Source organism: Carettochelys insculpta, chromosome 9 (genome assembly GCF_033958435.1).
Source record: "Carettochelys insculpta isolate YL-2023 chromosome 9, ASM3395843v1, whole genome shotgun sequence".
Classification (NCBI taxonomy): domain Eukaryota; kingdom Metazoa; phylum Chordata; order Testudines; family Carettochelyidae; genus Carettochelys; species Carettochelys insculpta.
Window position 1 is genome coordinate 31,926,998 of NC_134145.1, and position 19,900 is coordinate 31,946,897.

General features: G+C 44.2%; 1 protein-coding gene across 3 annotated transcripts in view; it reads left to right on the forward strand.

Moving 5' to 3' along the window:
* The first annotated feature begins 1,980 nt into the window (after positions 1-1,980).
* LRRC8D (leucine rich repeat containing 8 VRAC subunit D) overlaps positions 1,981-19,900 on the forward strand; it is a 73,848-nt gene continuing 55,928 nt past the window's right edge. For 2 of the 3 annotated variants that reach the window (XM_075002467.1, XM_075002470.1), the window contains exons 1-2: positions 1,981-2,117; positions 3,478-3,588. The gene's annotated coding sequence lies outside the window, so the exon portion shown is untranslated. The remainder of the gene's footprint in view (positions 2,118-3,477; positions 3,589-19,900) is intronic. The other variant, XM_075002468.1, reaches the window with a different exon arrangement.

Here is a 19,900-nt window from a genome sequence, read left to right on the forward strand (position 1 = left end):
TGGTTAACTTCTATCCTCTACACATTTCTGAACATATTTAATTTTAGGCATGTAAGTCAACAATACTGTTTTCAATGGGACTCTTGGGCACCCGTAGGACTCCAGACAGAGTTTTCAGAGCACTGAGATTCTTGCTATGTTCTATAATGAATTCGGTGTCTGTGTAGAGGTAAGGCAGCAGAAATGTAGCACTTTAAAGGCTAACAAAACGCTTTATCGGTGATGAGTTTTGGTGGGACATCGCCACTTCTTCAGATTCATTTCATTTCCAATATAGACTGACATATATAAGTACAGAGGACCAAAAAGAAAAAAAAAATGCAATAAAAACTGACGAATCAAACAGGACAGAACGAAGGGGGTGAGAGGATGTTAATTCTCCTGTCTGAGATAATTAGGAGCATCAAAGGAAGGGAAACAGTCCTGGTAATGAGTGAAGTAGTTGATGTTTCTGTTCATGCCACGCATTAATGTGTTGAATTGGACTATGTATTATAACTCAGAAATCTCACGCTCGACCTGTGTAGAGGTACAGAGGTACTAATGCCTTTGGAGAATCCAACAGCTTCACTGTGTGTTCTATGCCTCCTACTGCTAAACACCATGGCTACGTCTACACGTGCAGCCAACATCGAAATAGTCTATTTCGATGAATAACGTCTACACGTCCTCCAGGGCCGGCAACGTCGATGTTCAACTTCGATGTTGCTCAGCCCAACATCGAAATAGGCGCAGCGAGGGAACGTCTACACGTCAAAGTAGCACACATCGAAATAGGGATGCCAGGCACAGCTGCAGACAGGGTCACAGGGCGGACTCAACAGCCAGCCGCTCCCTTAAAGGGCCCCTCCCAGACACAGTTGCACTAAACAACACAAGATACACAGAGCCGACAACTGGTTGCAGACCCTGTGCCTGCAGCATAGATCCCCAGCTGCCGCAGAAGCAGCCAGAAGCCCTGGGCTAAGGGCTGCTGCCCACGGTGACCATAGAGCCCCGCAGGGGCTGGAGAGAGAGCATCTCTCAACCCCCCAGCTGATGGCCGCCATGGAGGACCCAGCAATTTCGACGTTGCGGGACGCGGATCGTCTACACGGTCCCTACTTCAACGTTGAACGTCGAAGTAGGGCGCTATTCCTATCTCCTCATGAGGTTAGCGACTTCGACGTCTCGCCGCCTAACGTCGAAGTTAACTTCGAAATAGCGCCTGACGCGTGTAGACGCGACGGGCGCTATTTCGAAGTTGGTGCCGCTACTTCGAAGTAGCGTGCACGTGTAGACGCAGCTCATGAGGTGAAGCCAAGCCCTAGCTGTGGCTTTGGATCAGAGTCTGAAATGCATCCTCAGTATTGCCAGGCAGCCCTGGGTGTCCCCAGTGGTTAGCACAGTGCCATTCAGGAAGTCCTGACTGGCCACGGGCCCCTGAGCAGCGCTCCCTGTAACTGAGGGCTTGGGCAGCCGCTGGGGAAAGATTCAGGTGCCCCCCAGCTGGTTAGAAGAGCCCCCACAGCCAGCAGCATGTGTTCCTGTTGCTGGTGCACGCCCTATGCCCTGGTGCCATAGGGGCCCCCTGCCCCTCAGCCCGCCCTCCCCTGGGCCTTCTCGCAGCTCCACGGCCCCCAGTGCGGCTGCCAGCGTGGGCAGGTCACAGCCAGCCAGGCGGAGGCGGAGGCGTTAAGCCCTGGCCGCTCCGCTGGGAAGGCTCTTGGGGTGCGCCGCGGCTGGGGCGGCAGCGGCCCTAGACGCAGACCGCAGCAGGCTGGGCCCGGCCTATGCGCTGCCACCGCAGGGGTGCGCCGCGCTTCCTGCCGCGGGGCCTCTCGCCCCCTGCAGCGGCGGAGGTGGCACCTGCCGCAGCGAGCCGGCCGCAGCACCTGGGCGCTGGCGCCGCAGGGGTGCAGCGTCGCGGGGAGGGGACTGCCGGTCACATGGGCGCCGCCGGGGGAGCCATTGGCTGCGCCCTCCGCCGCCGTGGGCTGGCCCGGCCAGGGGCCCCGCTGCTGCCGGGTGGGAGCCAGGTGCCGCTGGGCGGCGCGGGTGGCAGGGCGCTGCTAGCCGCCAGGGGCCGCGCCGGAGTGACTCGCCCTGTGGCTGACCCCCATCTGTCCTCCGCCAAGGTTTGTTTTGCAGCCCCGCGGCGGGGCGGGCTCAGGGCAGGAGGCTGCGCACCGGGGGTGTCAGCACCCATCCCCCGCCCTGCAGCTCCTGGGGGGTTTATGGTGCGCCTCGCCTGCCTCCCGCTGCCCCCTAGCGGGTGCGCCCGGGTAAAACCAGCCCCGCGTGCTTCCGCAGGCGACAAACAGCCGCGCACGGGAAGTGCTAAAAATACAAATGATGTGGGTGTCTGCCCCGGAGGGGTCGTGCCTGCTCTGACCCGAGGCTGAGCCGGCACTAAGGACCGAGCCCACGTCCGGTTGCCAGACCGATGTCACGGCCTCGAAAACTCGCAGCAGCGTGTTCAGAGAATTGCACCAAGTCCCTATCTGTCTTGGCCGGCAGTGCAAATAGACTTAAAAAAAAAATCTGTCAGGGCTGGTGCTTGGTCCTGCCAAGAGGGCAGGGGACTGGGCTGAGTGATCTCCTGAGTTCCTTTCCAGCTCTATGAGATGTGTATCTCCCGGCTGGAGCAGAGCTTGGGATTCCTGCAGTACTAGCAAAGGGAAGCGAAGCAGGCAGGCGCAGCGTCTCTGATTAATAATGACACATCCCCTCCTTAAAGGAGTTCTGCCTTGCCCTGGCAACAGGTGCATCCATGACCACTTGGAATACCACTTCTCAGAAACTAAAAAGGTTTTGCAGTTGACAGGAAGAATGTTATGGCTCATCCAGAGATATTTCCTTTTTGAAATCTCAGGTTCATATTTTTTGGGGTGTGCGTTTGTGTGTAGGCATGGAGCATTGAAGCAAGCCTGGGATATGGAAGTACACGTGGGTTTATCCCACTGGGGAATACAGACAGCTAAAAAAGCAGTCTCTTTATGGATCCACTCTTTCCCCTTATTGCATTATGAAATCAGTGTGCAAGCAAGCACTGATTATTTGTGCAAAAAAGTAGTCAAGTAGCACTTTAAAGACTAACAAAATAGTTTATTAGGTGAGCTTTCCTGGGACAGACCCACTTCTTCAGACCATAGCCGTGCCAGAACAGACTCAATATTTAAGGCACAGAGAACCAAAAGCAGTAATTATTAGCGGTTTTTCTGTGGTCTCAAATATTTTCTTGGTGGTAAACTAGGGACAGATACAGAGTTTTAACTTATATGCATTGTAAGACTCTTGAGCAAAACTTCTATTTACAGATAATCCAAGCATGACATCCAGGTGTACAGAAACATTTTTCTCAGTGTATAATGTACATTTCTTTGAACATTAGCATCAATAAAACTTTTAAATTTGCTATATAAGTTTATTATAACATTTATTACATGAGCACAGACAGATATCTGATCAGTGAACCATCTTTATTCCACATCTTAGGTTTGGGAATCTCAGAACGTTGTCTATTAATCCTTGCAACCCCTCTCCGAGCCAAAGAAGTTTTATTATTCCTTTCCTACTAATGTGTGAACTGAAGTCCAAGGTCACACAGTAAGTCCGTGACAGAGCCAGTAATTGACTCTTCAGTCTAGTCTTCTCTAGGTGGTAGACCTTCTCTTGATAAAATCAATTCTCTGGGATGCTTGTTACAATGCTGCTGAATATGTGTTTTCCTGTCTGTCACCAAACTGTCTTCATCACTAGTTTGTGGTATGTGTTTCTGATTGTTGTCAACAATGGTGTTCTATCTCTCAAAATGTACCTAGGGATGGTTTACTTTCTGGAAGCATTAAAGATGGGGAAAAAGTGATCTATGAAGCTGAATGACAAGCAACTACTAAGTGGACAGAGGCCATTAATTTTTTAAAAAGTCAAATCTAATGAGACTCTGTCAAGGTGATGTTCTGCCCATGTGACCTATCAGATATACTTTAGCCCATTTTACTTTGCAAGCTAAAGGTGCACTAGTTTCAAATCTGTTAACTGTTATGCTGATTTTCCAGTGGGCCTATGTTCATTTCCTTCAGGACTAAATTAAGGGCTTTAGTAGTGAACAGCAATTTTGATGTTACATCATTTATTGACCATTGTATTTTGGATCAGTATGCCAAGCCTCACTCTGAGGCCAGCAGAGAGATGCTGTGAATTAAATTCGTTCTCAGAGATTTATAGCTTGGCTGTAAACCTCTGATTAAACTTTACTTACAAGGTCTTGGCTGGAGAATAAGTTAAGTTGATGGTATTTTATGTGCCTTTGTGAAGTGCAACAATTCTTCCACAGAGGTCACTGTACAGAAAATTGGTGTTAATGTAGAAATAATACAGCATTTGTCCTAGATATTGGACCTATTGCACGTAGTCATCTGCCACATTACATGTAACAAAAAAATAAGTGTTTTGAAAGATATTGTTATCTGCTGTGAAGATTACTTTGATAAGGAAGCAAAAATTATATTGACTATACCAGATGGGATGGAGGATGGCAAAATATAAAAAAAAATTCATGATCTCTAGAACAGCATGCAGTGAATATCGAGGCAATTCTAAATTCCTTTTTGAAGTGGGACAAATGTCCCTGTAATGCTTTACATCATCTTCTCTGAGTTTGAAAACAACACTAACATAAAGAAACTTTGTATGCTGCTTCCACATGAGGGTTATATTGATAGGAATGAGCCTGTGTAATAACCATGTTAACAGTAGGATGTGTTAAAGCAGTGACACACACACAACATTAAATTTCAAACATAGCAATTCTGTAACTCATTGGAATATGCAAAATCTGGTCCCTTCATGTGTCTCCTTTAGTGTCGCTAAATATTTCACTTCTGTATGACAAATGCAGCTTTGCTGGAGGTACTACCTTTACTGAGGTGGCACCCAGCTCACTTTCCTCCAGCTTCAGAAAAAGTCTTGCTTTCCATAAGAAGTTGGTAACAACTAGGAGATAAGACAACTGTACATCTTATTTCTGGGCATCCCTCCTACTTCTGTTTCTGGTGAGTCATGAAAATCTAAGGCTGTGTCTGAAAATGCTTCCAAATGCAGGAGAGTAAGAAATGGAAAGCATGACAGCAGTCAGAGAAAACTAGACAGAGGCATAAACAGACTAAGCAATTGCTCAGGACCCTAAAGAGCTCAATCTCCCATTTGCTGCATTAATTATTTGTGTGTGGTGGGGGTGGGGGTAATTCCTGGTTAGGGCCTCCAATGTGCTAGCACTGATTCTGAAATGAGACATGTTAGACGTGCTTCTGACCACAGAACCGTGGAACAGTGTCAGGAGGCAGTTGTTTTAATCCAATAAAGTGATTGTTCTAAAACTTCTCAACTCAGATTTGTTCTTTCTCTGTCCATCCTCCATAGTCTTCTTACTGGTCCCCTGCTTTTTATTATTGAGCTGCTTCAAAGTCATCTGAATTTAGTGGGCATTGACTTCAGAGGGCTTTGGATCAGGACCTGTGTTACTTTCTGATTCTTTCCCTTCTCCTGATTACATTGCTGCGATCATTGTTGCTGTGTCATTTCCTCTTGCAGACTGGCAGTGGGTGGATGGATGACCAAGAAGTCAGTTAGTGTCTCATCCCAGTGGTTGCAAACTCTCCCTCTCACTGTTACTGCACCTCTATCAACAGCAGTGGAATTGGCTAGTTTTAATCCAAGGAGCCTTGGCTAATCGTTTAGGATTAGATAGTGTTTTGAGGATTAACCTTCTTAATAAGAGCTATGTGCTGGAGACAGGCATCTTGCTGAAATGTACATACTTTGTGATGCAAGCAGTGTAGGAGCCCAGAGAAATAGACTTTATACTAGTTTCCAGCATGGATATTAACAAAGACAACACCTGATTTTCAGAGGTGCTGGAACAATTTGTATAGCAAGTGTGCTAAGAGGTGTTGAACCAAACTGCAGATACCCCTGTATGTGATGGAAAATATTTTAAGCCGAGGTATGCTTCAGCACCTACGCTGATTATTCAAACAAAATATTTTTTTTGTAAAATACTAAGAATGTAAAGTTTTCTTCTGCCTGTTAAAGAGACTATTGGCATTTAAAAACTATTAAAGTTCCTCACCTCCATGCAGTTGCCTCTTGTTTTCATATAGGGTAACAGGCTATTTCTAGCACATCAAATAATGCACCTGAGTAGTAATATATATTTTTAAAAAGAGTTTATCACAGCTTAGGCTGTTTATTTTGTATTTTTTTCAACAGTGAAACTAGGCTACACAGTTATGTTTGTGTTTCTGTTCATTTCCACTTCCCTGATTCTGCTGTATTATCCCAATGCTTAACATTGTGGTAGAGGTTTACATCAAAACAATTTCTCCCCCACTGAAGTATTTGGAAAATACAAAAGCCAACCGAATAGGCCTCTCTTCTCCATTACTATTAAGATTTTTTAACTCTTCTATACATTTAAAACTAAGTGAAAGTGTTTTTTGGCAAGGCAGACTAAAAAGCAGGTTACACGCTTTGGATCCAATTTTACAAAATCTTACAAACACAAGTGATTTTCTGTGGGAGTTGTCTCATTGGTCTGCTTCCATGTAGAAGCCTTTGGCATTATAGTCTTGGGACTAGCTCTGCAAAAAATTTACTGTTGGCCATACTGGTTGGCTCCCATAGGTTCATGGTTGTTAGTGAGTGTTTGTGGGAATGGACTCTCTAATCATGTTTGAACACCACACTGATATTTTCCAGCAGATTAGCTGCCTCCAGCACTTGGCTCAGAAAAGCCAGTTGTAGTTAGCTGTTTCAAATAAATACATCACAGTTTATTTATGGTGACAAGTGCTCCTTACCTTGAGAGAGACTTTTAGTTACACCTTTTTATGGAACCAGCTTCTACCCTGAGAACTTTTTGGGCCCTGTTTTTCAATGGTGCAACTCCTTTGACTATCAGAATTACACTAGGAATAAACTTGGCTCAAGATCTCTGGGGCAGAAAAAAATGGGTGCAGTTTTCTTTTATTCACTTAACAAAGAACAGGCACTGATGGCCAGACAAAACTTTTTCAGAGATTCCATAGAAATTTACTAAAGAACAAAGGAAGCTTTCTCAAGCTTCAATGTGCTGAGAATTATCTGCTTTTTTGACCTGTTAAAAAGCAAAGTGCGTCACAAGTCAGGCTGGCACTTTCTAATGCAGTCAGTAAAGCTCATTGCCACGTTGTTAATTTTAACGAGCACTGCCTCACTCTTTGTTGCTGAAACTTTCTTTCATGAAAGGAATCAAAACTCTTTGCATTACCTCTTTGCAACTGTATTCTTCCAGCCTTGCAAACTGGTTTCCCATCTCCTTCGTGAAACAGAGAAGATTGTCGTAGAGGATCCTGATCTAGCACCCCCAGAAACGCTGGTGGGGGGCTGGGAGCTAAAAATATATTCCATCTGAGGGTGCAGACTTGTCTTTTGGAATCTAGCAAGCAAACTAGCTACTATATTCCTTTGTAGGAAGGAAAGTGGTGAAGTTGAAGTAGTGTCAAGCACCTGCTCATTATCACTGTACCAAGAGAAATACAGGTTGAACCTCTCAACTCTGGCACCCATGGGACCTGACTGGTGCCAGGCGAATTTGCCAGACCAAAGGGGGTCAATATTGTCTAGCAGGATTACCAACACTTCGACTGCTTACTGGACCCTTAGAAAATGTTTAGGGGAAATTAGAGCTAAATAACAGATCAGAACACTGAGAGCCAGGACTGGTGGCTGTAAACAAACTTTATGGGACCCTGGGAAACTTGGCCACACCCATGATAAGTGGTCATCCGCTAACCGAAATAATGTTGGGTTACAGATGTTGCTGGATGAAAGAGTGCTGGACTAGAGACGTTCAACCTGTAGTTTGCTTTCCCTTTATCTGTGTGAATGAGGATGTGAAAATAGTGTGCTGGTATATTCTTTCTTAAACCGGTCACTGTCTACAACTTTTCACTTTCTACTTGGGCTTCCCTCTAAGCTACCAAAGTGATGTTCCACCTAAAGATGAACTGGACAATTTGTGCTACTCCACTTTTACAGACCAGCTATGGTACAAAGCACTACTATGCTAGAGAAGGATAGTAAAAATTTGCCACCCGCTCTTGAACAAAATGCTTTTTTTTGGTAACAATAATAAGAGACGGGGGCATGAGGAAATCAACAGGCTGAATGCATAGAACAACTAGACATAGGAAAGATGAGGAAAGCAGACACATGGTTCTCTGCAGCCAAGTGTTCTATATTAAAGGTGACTTATGGAAGAGTGAGACAGAGTCTGTGACCTCTTACTGCTGGAAGAGTCTAAGGCTTTTTTTGGATTTGTTTGTTCTTTCCAGCTTAGAAATATCAGGCTGGTTATTCCTTGGTGTGCTGGCGGACTCTCTGGGGGAGCCCCAGAGAAGTGAAGTAGGAGCTTCTTCAGATGAGGGGGAAGATGTGTTTCACACTGTAGCGAGGAGCTTCTCTTCCAACTGCTTTTTCTGACATTTGAATTAAAAAGCTGTAAACAATCCCCCGCACAATAAGAGTTTTGAACAATGTGAATAAAAATCTTGTTTCTAACTCAGTTTGTCAAGTTGTGCTGACTTCTACTTGTGTAGCCTTCCTACTAGTTCTCAAGACTAGTGAGATCTAGAATTCTGATGTAAAGAAAGAAGCAAAGTTTAAACCTTAGGCCTTCTTTAGGTGCCCTAAAAAGTAGACAAAAGAACACAATTTTCTTTTGTAGGTCACTGTTAAGGGTATATCTTCATTGTACTGTTAACTGGGGGGGGGGCACGCAGGTAGCTTAGTGTACTTTCAAGCAGTTTCACTGCAAAGCCCCACCCATGTTCCTGGATCTCCGTATTCTGCATATCCATGGGTAGAGGCCTACCAAATTCAGTCTCCATTTTGGTCAGTTTCATGGTACTATAATTGAAGGGGTACTGACAAAAACATATTGTGTGCAGATGGCAAGGTTATTATATGGAGATTGTGGTATTGCTGGCCTTACTTCTGCACAGCTGCTGGAAGTTGCATTGCCTTCAGAGCTGGGCAGCTGGAGAGCAGCAGCTGCTGGCCAGGAATCCAGCTCAGAAGGCAGACCCGCCAAAAACAGCAGCACAAAAGTAAGGATGGCACGGTGTGGTATTGCTACCCTTACTTCTACACTGCTGCCTGCAGAGCTGGGCCCTTAGTCAGCAACTCTGAAAGCAGCAGTGCAGAAGTAAGGGTGACATGGGTATGGTATTCCTACCCTTACTTCTGCACTGCTGCTGGTGGAGTACTGCCTTCAGAGCTGGGCACCTGGCCAACATTGCAACCACCACTATCCAGTTACTTCTTTGTTGCCTTCAGAGCTGGACGAGAGTGACAATACAGTGACCCTCCTAAAATAACCTGGTGATCCTCCTGCAACTCCCTTTTGGGTCAGGACCCCATTTGAACAATGCTGGTATCCTTGGTGAAATCTGTATAGTGTAGGGTAAAAGCACATAAAAGGCCAGATTTCATGGGAAGACACCAGATTTCATGATCTGTGATGCATTTTGCATAGCTGTGAATTTGGCAGGACCCTATCCAGGGGGCATATCCTGTTGTTCTTTGTGCTGGAGGTTCCACAGCTATTTGTAGGAAGTCACTGGAAGACTTTCAGCACTAGTGTGACTTTTGTCTGTGTCCCCACTTCAACAAGGGCACATTCTGGTCCTAGTTAAAACAGAGCTTGAACTCTGACCCCTAGCTATGTAAATTTGCCCAGATATAAAGCATCTCCAAATCCAGTTTGAGTTTTTTCTGTGTGGCAGGAAGTGGGGTGAAAGGTTGGGTGGAAACTCAAGCAAGAGCCGGGGTTAACTGAAGTAAAGATGTACTCTCAGTGGGTTTGTCCATAAAAGGTGTTCCGGGTGGCTGTTGTTTTCTACAAGAACCTTGGCTTTCAACTTCCTCTCGTATTGTAAAAGCCAAATGGTGATAGGCCAGAAGCAGAAGCATTTAGCCGAAGCAGTGCTGAGTCAGTGTTGTTTTAGAGCTTAGTTTGCTGCAAGATCATCCCAGCAGTCCTAGGAAAGTTGTAAGGTACTGAGGTTTTGGGGTTCACAGCAGATCAGCAAGGGATTGTCACTTCGAGAATTCAACCCATTAATATGGGGTATGAACAGAGACATCAGTTACCTCACACATTGCAAGGACTGCTTCTCTTCCTTTGATGCTCATAATTATCTCAGGCAGGACAATTAACATCCCCCTCCTTCACTCCTATGTATTTGATTTGTCAGTTTTTATTGCAATTTTTTGTCCTCTACTTATAAATGTCAGTGTGTATTGGAAATGCGATTGATCTGATGAAGTAAGTCTATTCCACAAAAGCTCATCACCAAATAAATCATTTTGTTAGTCTTTAAAGTGCTACATTTCTGCTGCTCTACTTCCTATGTTAGTCTATAAGGTACCTTAGGACTTCTTGTTGTTCTTGAAGATACAGACTAACACGGCTGCCTCTCTGATACTTATCCTGTAACTCTGTGTGCCTTCAGTGCCGTACTGCTGCGGCTCCCAGCCCTGAGGCCAGCATTACAAGCTTGCAGCTCCCACCCAGGCTTCACCGCTCAGTTACTTTTTGCAGAGTGACCCCAACATCCTCCCCATCCCGAATTTCCTCCAAGTGGGTTGCAAGGTCCAGCCCTCTCCTCGACTGCTCTCAGAAGTTGTTGGTCAATTAATTTTATCATTAATTTAACTGGTGTTTGACAAGCGGTCTTATTTCAGTCACACATCTGAATTGGTTTAGAGAAAGGCAACAAAGTTTTGTTAAATGGTAATGCAGAAGTTTAAGTGAATCCCAGTGCCAGGAATAAAGACCAATTACAAGCAAACCAAAAATACACTTCTGTGACTAAAATTTAATTTCAGGCAAGTTCTAGCAGTGGTTTTCAACCAGTGCACTGCAACACACTGGTCTGCCGTGAGAACTGTCCAAGCATGCCATGAAATTTCTTAATTTTCCCTTTGCTGCAGCTCTTTGCAGAACCATGGTGGGAGGATGGGAGGAACTGACAACCCCATGCCAGTGGAGGCTCAAGCATCAAGGCTGCCTGAGTCCCAGGTGTTGTGAGGTTCGTCAGTGTCCCCTGGCAGCAGCTCTGCAAACTAGGGGTCAGTGAAGATGGGGAGATTGACAACCCTGCACCAGCTGGGGCTCAGGCAGCAAGGCAGTTGATTCAGCTGAAAAAAATGGGTGTGCCATGGAATTGTTTGTCTCCTTGAAGTGTGCGGTGTTCCTGAAAAGGTTTGGAACCAGTGAGCTGTAGTCTTTGCAAAGCTGGTTTTGCATCTAAACTTAGTTTCTAGAGCCTTCAGCCCCATTAGTTGAGGACATACTGTTTTGTGACTTCAAGAGCTGCAGCCCCTTGAATTCCTCCAGTGGTGATTGAAAAATCATTGTGCCACCCTCCTTATAGCTGCCAAAATTCATTGTCTCCATTTCAAGAGCTTTCTATTGTTTCTCCCTTCTTGTGGACTTCCTATCCTTCTGCTAATATTTATGTAAATAGGGCTGTCATTCTTTTGATTCCTCATTGCTTAATTTACTCTGGAGACAAGTACAGAGTTGCCTTCTCTTCTGTCTGGAGGAAAATAATTTTTTTCCTGTTTTTAGTCACAAACTTAAAAGCATAACATAATTCCTCACATTGTTAATGTGCATGAGGGCTGTGAAGTGATTAAAATTAGTTGGATTAATAAATACCATTTATTTTAAATACTAGGAGACTTATGAGTTTTGCCTGGGTCTGGGTCTGGCCCATGGGGGACCTGACAGCTTCTCTCCAGGGCCACCCCTGGGTGGGGTTGGGGCCAAGGCCATGGGGGCCAGTACTGTTGTGTACAATAAGAACATAAGAATGGCCATACTGGGTCAGACCAAAGGTCCATCCAGCCCAGTATCCTGTCTGTTGACAGTGGCCAGTGCCAGGTGCCCCAGAGGAGGTGAGCCGAAGACAATGATCAAGCAATTCTTCTCCTGCCATCTGTCTCCAGCCTTTGACTAAAGGCTAGGGGCACCATACTTTACCCTTGGCTAATAGCCATTTATGGACCTAACCTCCAAAAATTTATCAAGCTCTATTTTAAACTCTGTTAGATTGCTGGCCTTCACAGCCTCCTCTGGCAAGGAGTTCCACAGGTTGACTGTGTGCTCTGTGAAGAAAAATTTTCTTTTATTAGCTTTGAACCTACTACCCATTACTTTCATTTGGTGTCCTCTAGTTCTTATATTATGGGAACAAATAAATAACTTTTCAATATTCACTTTCTCCACACCATTCATGATTTTATATACCTCTATCATATCGCCCCTCGATCTCCTTTTCTAGACTGAAAAGTCCCAGTCTCTCTAGCCTCTCCTCATATGGGACCCATTCCAAACCCTTAATCATTTTAGTTGCCCTTTTCTGAACTTTTTCTAATGCCAGTATATCTTTTTTGAGGTGAGGAGACCACATCTGCACACAGTACTCAAGATGTCGGCGTACCATAGTTTTACATAGGGGAAGTATGATATTCTTCGTCTTATTTTCTATCCCTTTTTTAATAATTCCTAACATCCTATTTGCTTTACTGACTGCCGCTGCACACTGCGTGGATGTTTTCAGAGAACTATCCACTATAATTCCAAGATCCCTTTCCTGATCTGCTGTATCTAAATTTGCCCCCATCACATTGTATGTATAATTGGGGTTATTTTTCCCAATGTGCATTACCTTACACTTACCACATTAAATTTCATTTGCCATTTTGCTGCCCAATCACTCAGTTTGCTGAGATCTTTTTGAAGTTCTTCACAATCTACTTTGGTTTTGACTGTTCTGAACAGTTTGGTGTCATCTGCAAACTTTGCCACCTCACTGCTTACCCCTTTCTCTAGATCATTGATGAACAAGTTGAACAGGATTGGTCCCAGGACTGACCCTTGGGGAACACCACTAGTTACCACCTTCCATTGTGAAAATCTACCATGTAGTCCAACCCTTTGTTTCCTGTCTTCTAACCAGTTTCCAATCCATGAAAGGATCTTTCCTCCTATCCCACGACCACCTAATTTACATAAGAGCCTTTGGTGAGGGACCTTGTCAAAGGCTTTCTGGAAATCTAAGTATATTATGTCCACTGGATCCCCCCCGTCTGCATGTTTGTTAACCCCTTCAAAGAACTCTAATAGATTAGTAAAACACGACTTCCCTCTACAGAAACCATGCTGACTTTTGCCCAACAAATCATGTTCTTCTACATGTCTGACAATTTTATTCTTTACTATTGTTTCTACTCATTTGCCCGGTACTGAAGTTAGACTCACCGGTCTGTAATTGCCACGGTCTCCTCTAAAGCCTTTTTTAAATACTGGCATTATATTAGCTGTCATTGGGTACTGAAGCTGATTTAAAGTTAATTCAGTTGCTTATCCTTTAAGGTTCAGATCCCTTCTTTATCTAGCAGTAAGCCTTTGATATATATATTCAGATACATTTTCTTTTCTCCTGCTGAAATGAGACAACATGAGGTCTGGTGACGACTTAAAATAGGTTTAGTCCCATGTTAAATTGGTGGCTTTGTTTACCTTTTACGTAAATACATTTCCAGTGACTCCCAATTTATTGCGAAGACACATGCAAGCAGGCAGAAGCATGTTCCTTTGACAAGTGTAGGGTACCTTATGCCCTCCCTGCCCTTCATTTGAGAACATAATGTCAGCATGTTTTACCTATGTCACTTATTCATACACTGCACAATAATACTAAAGGTCAATGAGTTGTGTTTTCCAATGGTATGGTACATGTTGCCTTTGGATGACAGTTGCATTAGATGTATGGAGTATGTCAGGCCTGACAAGTTGCTGACGCAGTAATGAACCACCAATGGGCCTTTGGGTCATAAGCATAAAGAAGAGTTATGAGTAGAAAATTAATCCAATACCTCCCATTCATTTCTGTGTGCTTGGCCTCAAGGCTGGCTGTAGACCTTCCCAGAGGGGTATGAAGGGGACCTTTTACACTGTTAGCAATTGAAGAGAGGCAGAACCTAGGGTAAAGCACACTAATAACTGGATTATCTCTTGGGCAGCATTACTGAAGCGAGATGTGCACATGAGAAGGAATATGGTTCTGTAATCTTTCAGTGCTTAGTTTAAAGTTAGGAGGGCGTTGATAACTGAATGGAGATCTTTAGTGTAACTTGTGTGTACATTTTAAGTTGTACCTCTTAAATGTCATTGCTAATACAATCAGGCAATGGACACCGTTTATCTGTCAGTGTCCAGTATGTTCATCAGCAAATAATGCATAAACAGATTATTAAAAATTAAGCTTTCAGGTCAAAGATTTCAGCTGAGGTATCAGTATTTTATGCAAAAATATTGTATATACAATACATATATGGCTCTGCTTGTAGACACTTGGTTTGAGGCAACTTTTGATGCTGCCATCCTGGGTCTGGTTGTAGACTGATAAAGAGTTTGTAGGGCCCAAGGCAGCGTGACAAAAGCAGGACCTTGCCAATGGGCAGGATCCAAGGCAGCACGCTGAAAGCAGATTGGAACAGGGGGCCCTGAAGGCCTGAGGCCCATGGCAGCTGCCTTTCCCTCAGGCCGTGCCTGGTACTGTACTAATGCAAGCCTCCATGAATGATTCAAAACCATCCACCAACTTACACATTGTAGACAGACAGTGTTTTTGCAGCACATTGCTGAAAGGAAGGCAAGAACCCTTTTAGTGTGAAAGCTTGTATATTAAAAGATCACCTGTAGGTGCAGACCAGTGGAAGAAGGTATTACATTACCTTGCCTGTTTGCTTCCCCTGCCGCCCCCACAAGCATCATTAAGGATACAAACACTTTCCACACAGATTAGCAATTCCCTTAATCAAAGATGCAGAGAGGAACCAGACTTCCCACTTAATCTAACTGAGGCTTAAAAATATAAAACCAGAAGCCTACAGAGTTCCTCACAATGACTGCTATCCAGAAACTTGCCTTTGCATTCTCCTTTTCCCATTTTTAAAACATAGATAATAAAATCTAATATTTCTCAAACTGAAAGACAGCTAAAGAAAGACACATGAAACCTTTGATTTTTTTTCTCTCTTTAGAAGTTTTATTTTAGGTATCTGTTCTCTAATCTATACCAGTCCTATTCAATATTTTATTATACCTACATATATGGTAGTGGAAAAAGGAGAATAGGTTTGATAAGCCTCTTCCTTCAAAAATACCCACATATCTTGTAGTACAAACACATATTTGGGTCTCGGCATACTTCTTTCTCTGTTTCTAAAGTAGTGATTCTAGTCACTTAGTCTACCTGTAATATGCACTGCAAAGGGAGTAAGGATGCATTGAACAATATAAGAACAGGGAAGAAAATCACCTGAAATGGGGAAATGGATGCAAAAACCATTAAAAGTCTGTTGGAGTGGCACATCTTTGGTCTTCTCTAGCAACAGTTGTAAATCTATATTAGTCAGAACTCTGGATGTACGTACATTGTTTTTTATTAATTTGGTAAGGGCTTAATTGTTGCTGAGTTGAGATGGATCAATCCAAAGCACTCAGATTTAAGCACTGTGGCAGGGTCAGTACCATTTCTGGGCCCCAGAGCACTTTTCAGTCTACAGTTCCCCAATATGGAGCCCACTTGCCCTTGCCAAGGTCAGGCTTTGGTCCCTGGGCTCAAAGGGCAGCCAGTAGGAGCCCTCCTGGTCTGATTGGGTTGAGTAATGAGCTCCTACAGCCTTTGGCTGAACCCTGAGGTTACCAGTGGTGGGGAGCCCCAAACACTCTTTGCAGGAGCTCCTCACCTCCCGGGCTGTCTTTGAGTTTGTTGTGATTCTCCTTGGCCGCTCTCTAACTCTCTCCTTTCCTGCTCTAATCTCCTCACTCATCTCCAACCCTCCTCTTCCACTCTCTCCCCTCTTCCTACTGTGGGAAGGCCTTTGAAAGGCCTGTGACAACGTTAAGTGCATAACAGCCTCTTCCCTGGCTGATCCCATTCTGCCTGTGACTGTCTGCCCTTGTAAGTTAGTTTTCTGGTCTGACCCTGTCACAGCGTGTCCACACCAGAGACTTACACCAGTGTAACAAAAATCTCTTTTTAAATAAGACTTGTGAAATCACTGCAAAATCTGACTGTAGACTAGCCATAAGATACAAGAAACCAAGAACTTTTTAGTAAGGGGCTTGTCTGTATTGCCACTTTACTTGCTGTGCTCAGGATTGCCTGTATTTTTTCCACACTCCTGAGTGAGAAAGTTTGAGCACTGCAACATGCCTGTTCACACAGGCTCCCAGCAGTTTTAGCTAAACCCCTCATAGAGGCTGTTTACCTATGGCCCTGGGAGAGTTTTCTCCAAGCGCTGGTGCCGTGATGACCACGCTGCTGCACTTTAAACTTAATAAAGCGTAGACAAAGCCTGCTAGACAGAAAAGATACATGCAGAAATACAGTAAATTGGAGACAGTACCAAGAATAGGAGGTAGCAGGAGTTACAGACAATCAGACAAGATAAATGAGTAAATCTAAAAGGGCTAGATTATACCATTCTGCAAATACAGGGTGTGTGGGGGATTCTGTTTTTCAGACCAGACCTAATTTCATAACTAGAAATAAGGTCCCTGTGTCAAATGCACTATCCAAACATGCAAGTTGCACCAGTTTAACTAAAATCTGTTTTTGTACTAATGTAATTAAGCTTGTGCAAAAGCGTTGTGTACATGCCCACATCACTTTGATTAATTATATTGACATGGCATGTGCCTGTAAATTTTTTGATGCAAGCTAAATCACTACAAACCAGGTTTAAATCAAATGCAGTTCCCCTCAGCTTGTTTTGCACCATTTAATTATATCAGTTTAAAATTGGCTGTTCAGTTAAATTGGTACTATTGGTGCAGAGACCAAGCCAGAGTTCAAATGCTGCTAGCTTTCTGGACTTCTGCTGTGGCTAAAGAGAGAACTGCAGGTTGAACCTCTCTTGTTCAGCACCCTCGGGACCTGACTGGTGCCAGGCGAGAGAATTTGCCGAACCATGGTAGGTCAATATTGTCTAGCATATTACCAAGCCTTTCACTGCTTATGGGGCTCTTGGAAGACATTTAGATGTAAATTACAGCACAGAACACTGACAGCCAGGACCGGTGGCTGTAAATAAACTTTATGGGACCCCAGGAAACTTGGCCACACCCATGACAAGTGGTCATCTGGCTAACTAAAATCATGACAGATTATGGATGTTGCTGGAAGTGAGAGTCCAGGATTAGAGAGGTTCAACCTGTAACAGCTTCAGAACTAACACGTATCACCTCCCGCAAGCATTCCATTCATTTCCCTCCTGCCCCCCTTTTAAGGGCTTCATCAAAGGTAATCACGTCTGGCTGAAAGTATTTTTACTTGTCATCTGACAAAATTTGCCTAGCCTTGCACTGAATTTTTCAGTTGGGGGGTGTAACATGATAAATCCAAAGAGGGCAGGAAACATGGAACCACTGATAATTTGTTAGGCACGTCTGTAATTGTCTGTAGCATAAAGAACTGTCTGAAGGCATGAGTTAAAGCCTTCCGAGCCATCCTCTCCTGAGACAGTTTAAAATGGTGAAACTGAATGATCTACAAGAGTGTAAATAAGAGTGAGGGGCCAGGGTGACCATGTGTGGGGAATGGAGGATCCCACAGACCCACTGGCAAGGGGAGAATAGGGGACCCTGGCATGGGGGGCGGGAAAGGAGATATGAGCACACAGGAGTCCTTTGCATGAGAGGAAGGTGGAGAGTGCAGAACTCCTGGCATGGGGACAGGTTTACAGGGATGGGAGGTGACCTAGCTTTAGGGGGTATGGAAGAGTACAAGGAGCCCCTGGTGTGTACAGGGAGTTCCATCAAGAAAAGAAGCAAAATATGTAATCCTCTGTGTATTGTTAAAAGTAACCCTTAAGATTTTTTTCAACTTAACGTATGTCTGCGCTGAAATTAAAACACTTGTGGCTGCACATGTTAGCTGACTTGGGCTGTGAAATTGTGGAGTAGGCATTTGGGCTTGGGCTGAAAAACATCTACACAATTCTATATTCCCACAAGCTTAAGTCAGTCAATGTGTGAGACCTAAAAGGGGACAAAAGTCCTTTTGCATTGCTACATTGTGTGTTTGACAACACTCTGTATATATCTGATAGTCAACAAGGTGCCACAAGACTTCTTGCTGGTCTCGAAGCTACAGACTAACACAGCTACCTCTCTGATACTCTGTATATAGTCATTTTCACTGTTTCTGCCTGTAATCTCTTCAGTGAGTTTTCCCTGGGTGCGTGGATCTTTCCTACAGAATCTGGAGAGGAAACCAGCAGTTTAAAAAGTGATTGTAAGATCACAAGCTTTGGCGGGTGACTCAGACAGATGGGAGACCTGGAACTATATTTACCATGTTAAAACTAGCTTCCAACATATTTTTGGAAGCTTCACACCTTCCCACAAAAATGAAATGTTCTGTCTCCCATGAATTACCTAATCAGTTTGAAAAATCAGTTATTACATGTGTACAGTGATTGCTATAAACTAAACTTTACTAGCAAACATAACAAATAGAAGGATATGATGACAAATGAAAGAATGAATGGCTGTATAGGTAAACCTGAGGACAGGTGAATATATTCCACATGCAACCAATGTTATATACAAAATGTCCATTTAAGGGCCAATGTGTCATGCCTTAAGCACTGAAGGTGTGGGTGTGCTTTAGAGATGTGGGTACACCAGTGCACATTTTTTTACAATTTTCGCAATGTGTAGGGGGCCTGAGGAGAACAGAGGAGAAGAAATGAAAGGGGAGGGGGGAACAAGGAGAGAATTCGATATCTCAATACGTACAGTTCTTGTACAGCGTCCTTCATATTGACCATAGACACTACTGGCAGTACAAAACAGTGGGTAGTGTGTTCTGTTTCCTGTACTACAGCAGATGGTTATGTAACTCAGGCATTGCTTTGCGGGACTAAATTTAAGATAGTCATCCATAAGTCTCAGCCTGAATCTGTACTATGCATGCTACAGTGGTTCATACAGCACTAAGCCACTGGCACTGCAGCTATTTCCTTCAGCAACAGAAGGGATTTTTTCCCCCAGCATGCTAGATAATCCACCTCAACTGGCAGCAGCTAGGCTAGAGTGATTGTAGAAGCATTCTTACATCATCCAGCAGGGTCTAGTTTACCAGAGCATGGCTCTCAGGTGTGTGAATTTTTCACGCCACTGAGCAACATAACTATGTCGAGGTTGATGGGGGAAGGGAAAACAGGAAAGCCATAAAGAGAGAAGAGCCTTCAAATAGGGTTTGAAATAAAATGGAGAGGCTGAGGCTTATAAGGTCAGAAAGTGACAGGTTCAGAAAGGTGCTTCTAAGGGGAGGGGTGAGCAATACGCAGCCTGTGGGTCAGATGTTGTTCATGAAAGTTAGCTCCAGTGGGCTGCCAAATGCTTTATTTACCTGTGCGTTTGCAGGTTTGACTGCTTGCAGCTTGTGTGGGCTGTGGTTTGCCGTTCTGGCCAATCGGTGTGTCCACACTACAATGGCACAGGGAACGCCTTAGGGTAGACACTTACTACAGCAGTGCAAGGAAATTTTTTGTCTTTGTAGTAAATCTGTCATTCTCAGCGGAGGCAGCTAGGCTGATGGAAAATTCTTCCACTGACTTTGCTGCATTAGGATCTAGGATTAGGTTGATATAGCTGTGTCACACAGGGCATAATTTTTTTCACAATGCTGAGTGATGTAGCTAGGTCTATGTACAGACCTGGATTTACTCTACATTACAGGGTTGTACCACTGTACATACATCAGTATACATCTAGTGGTCTCCACAG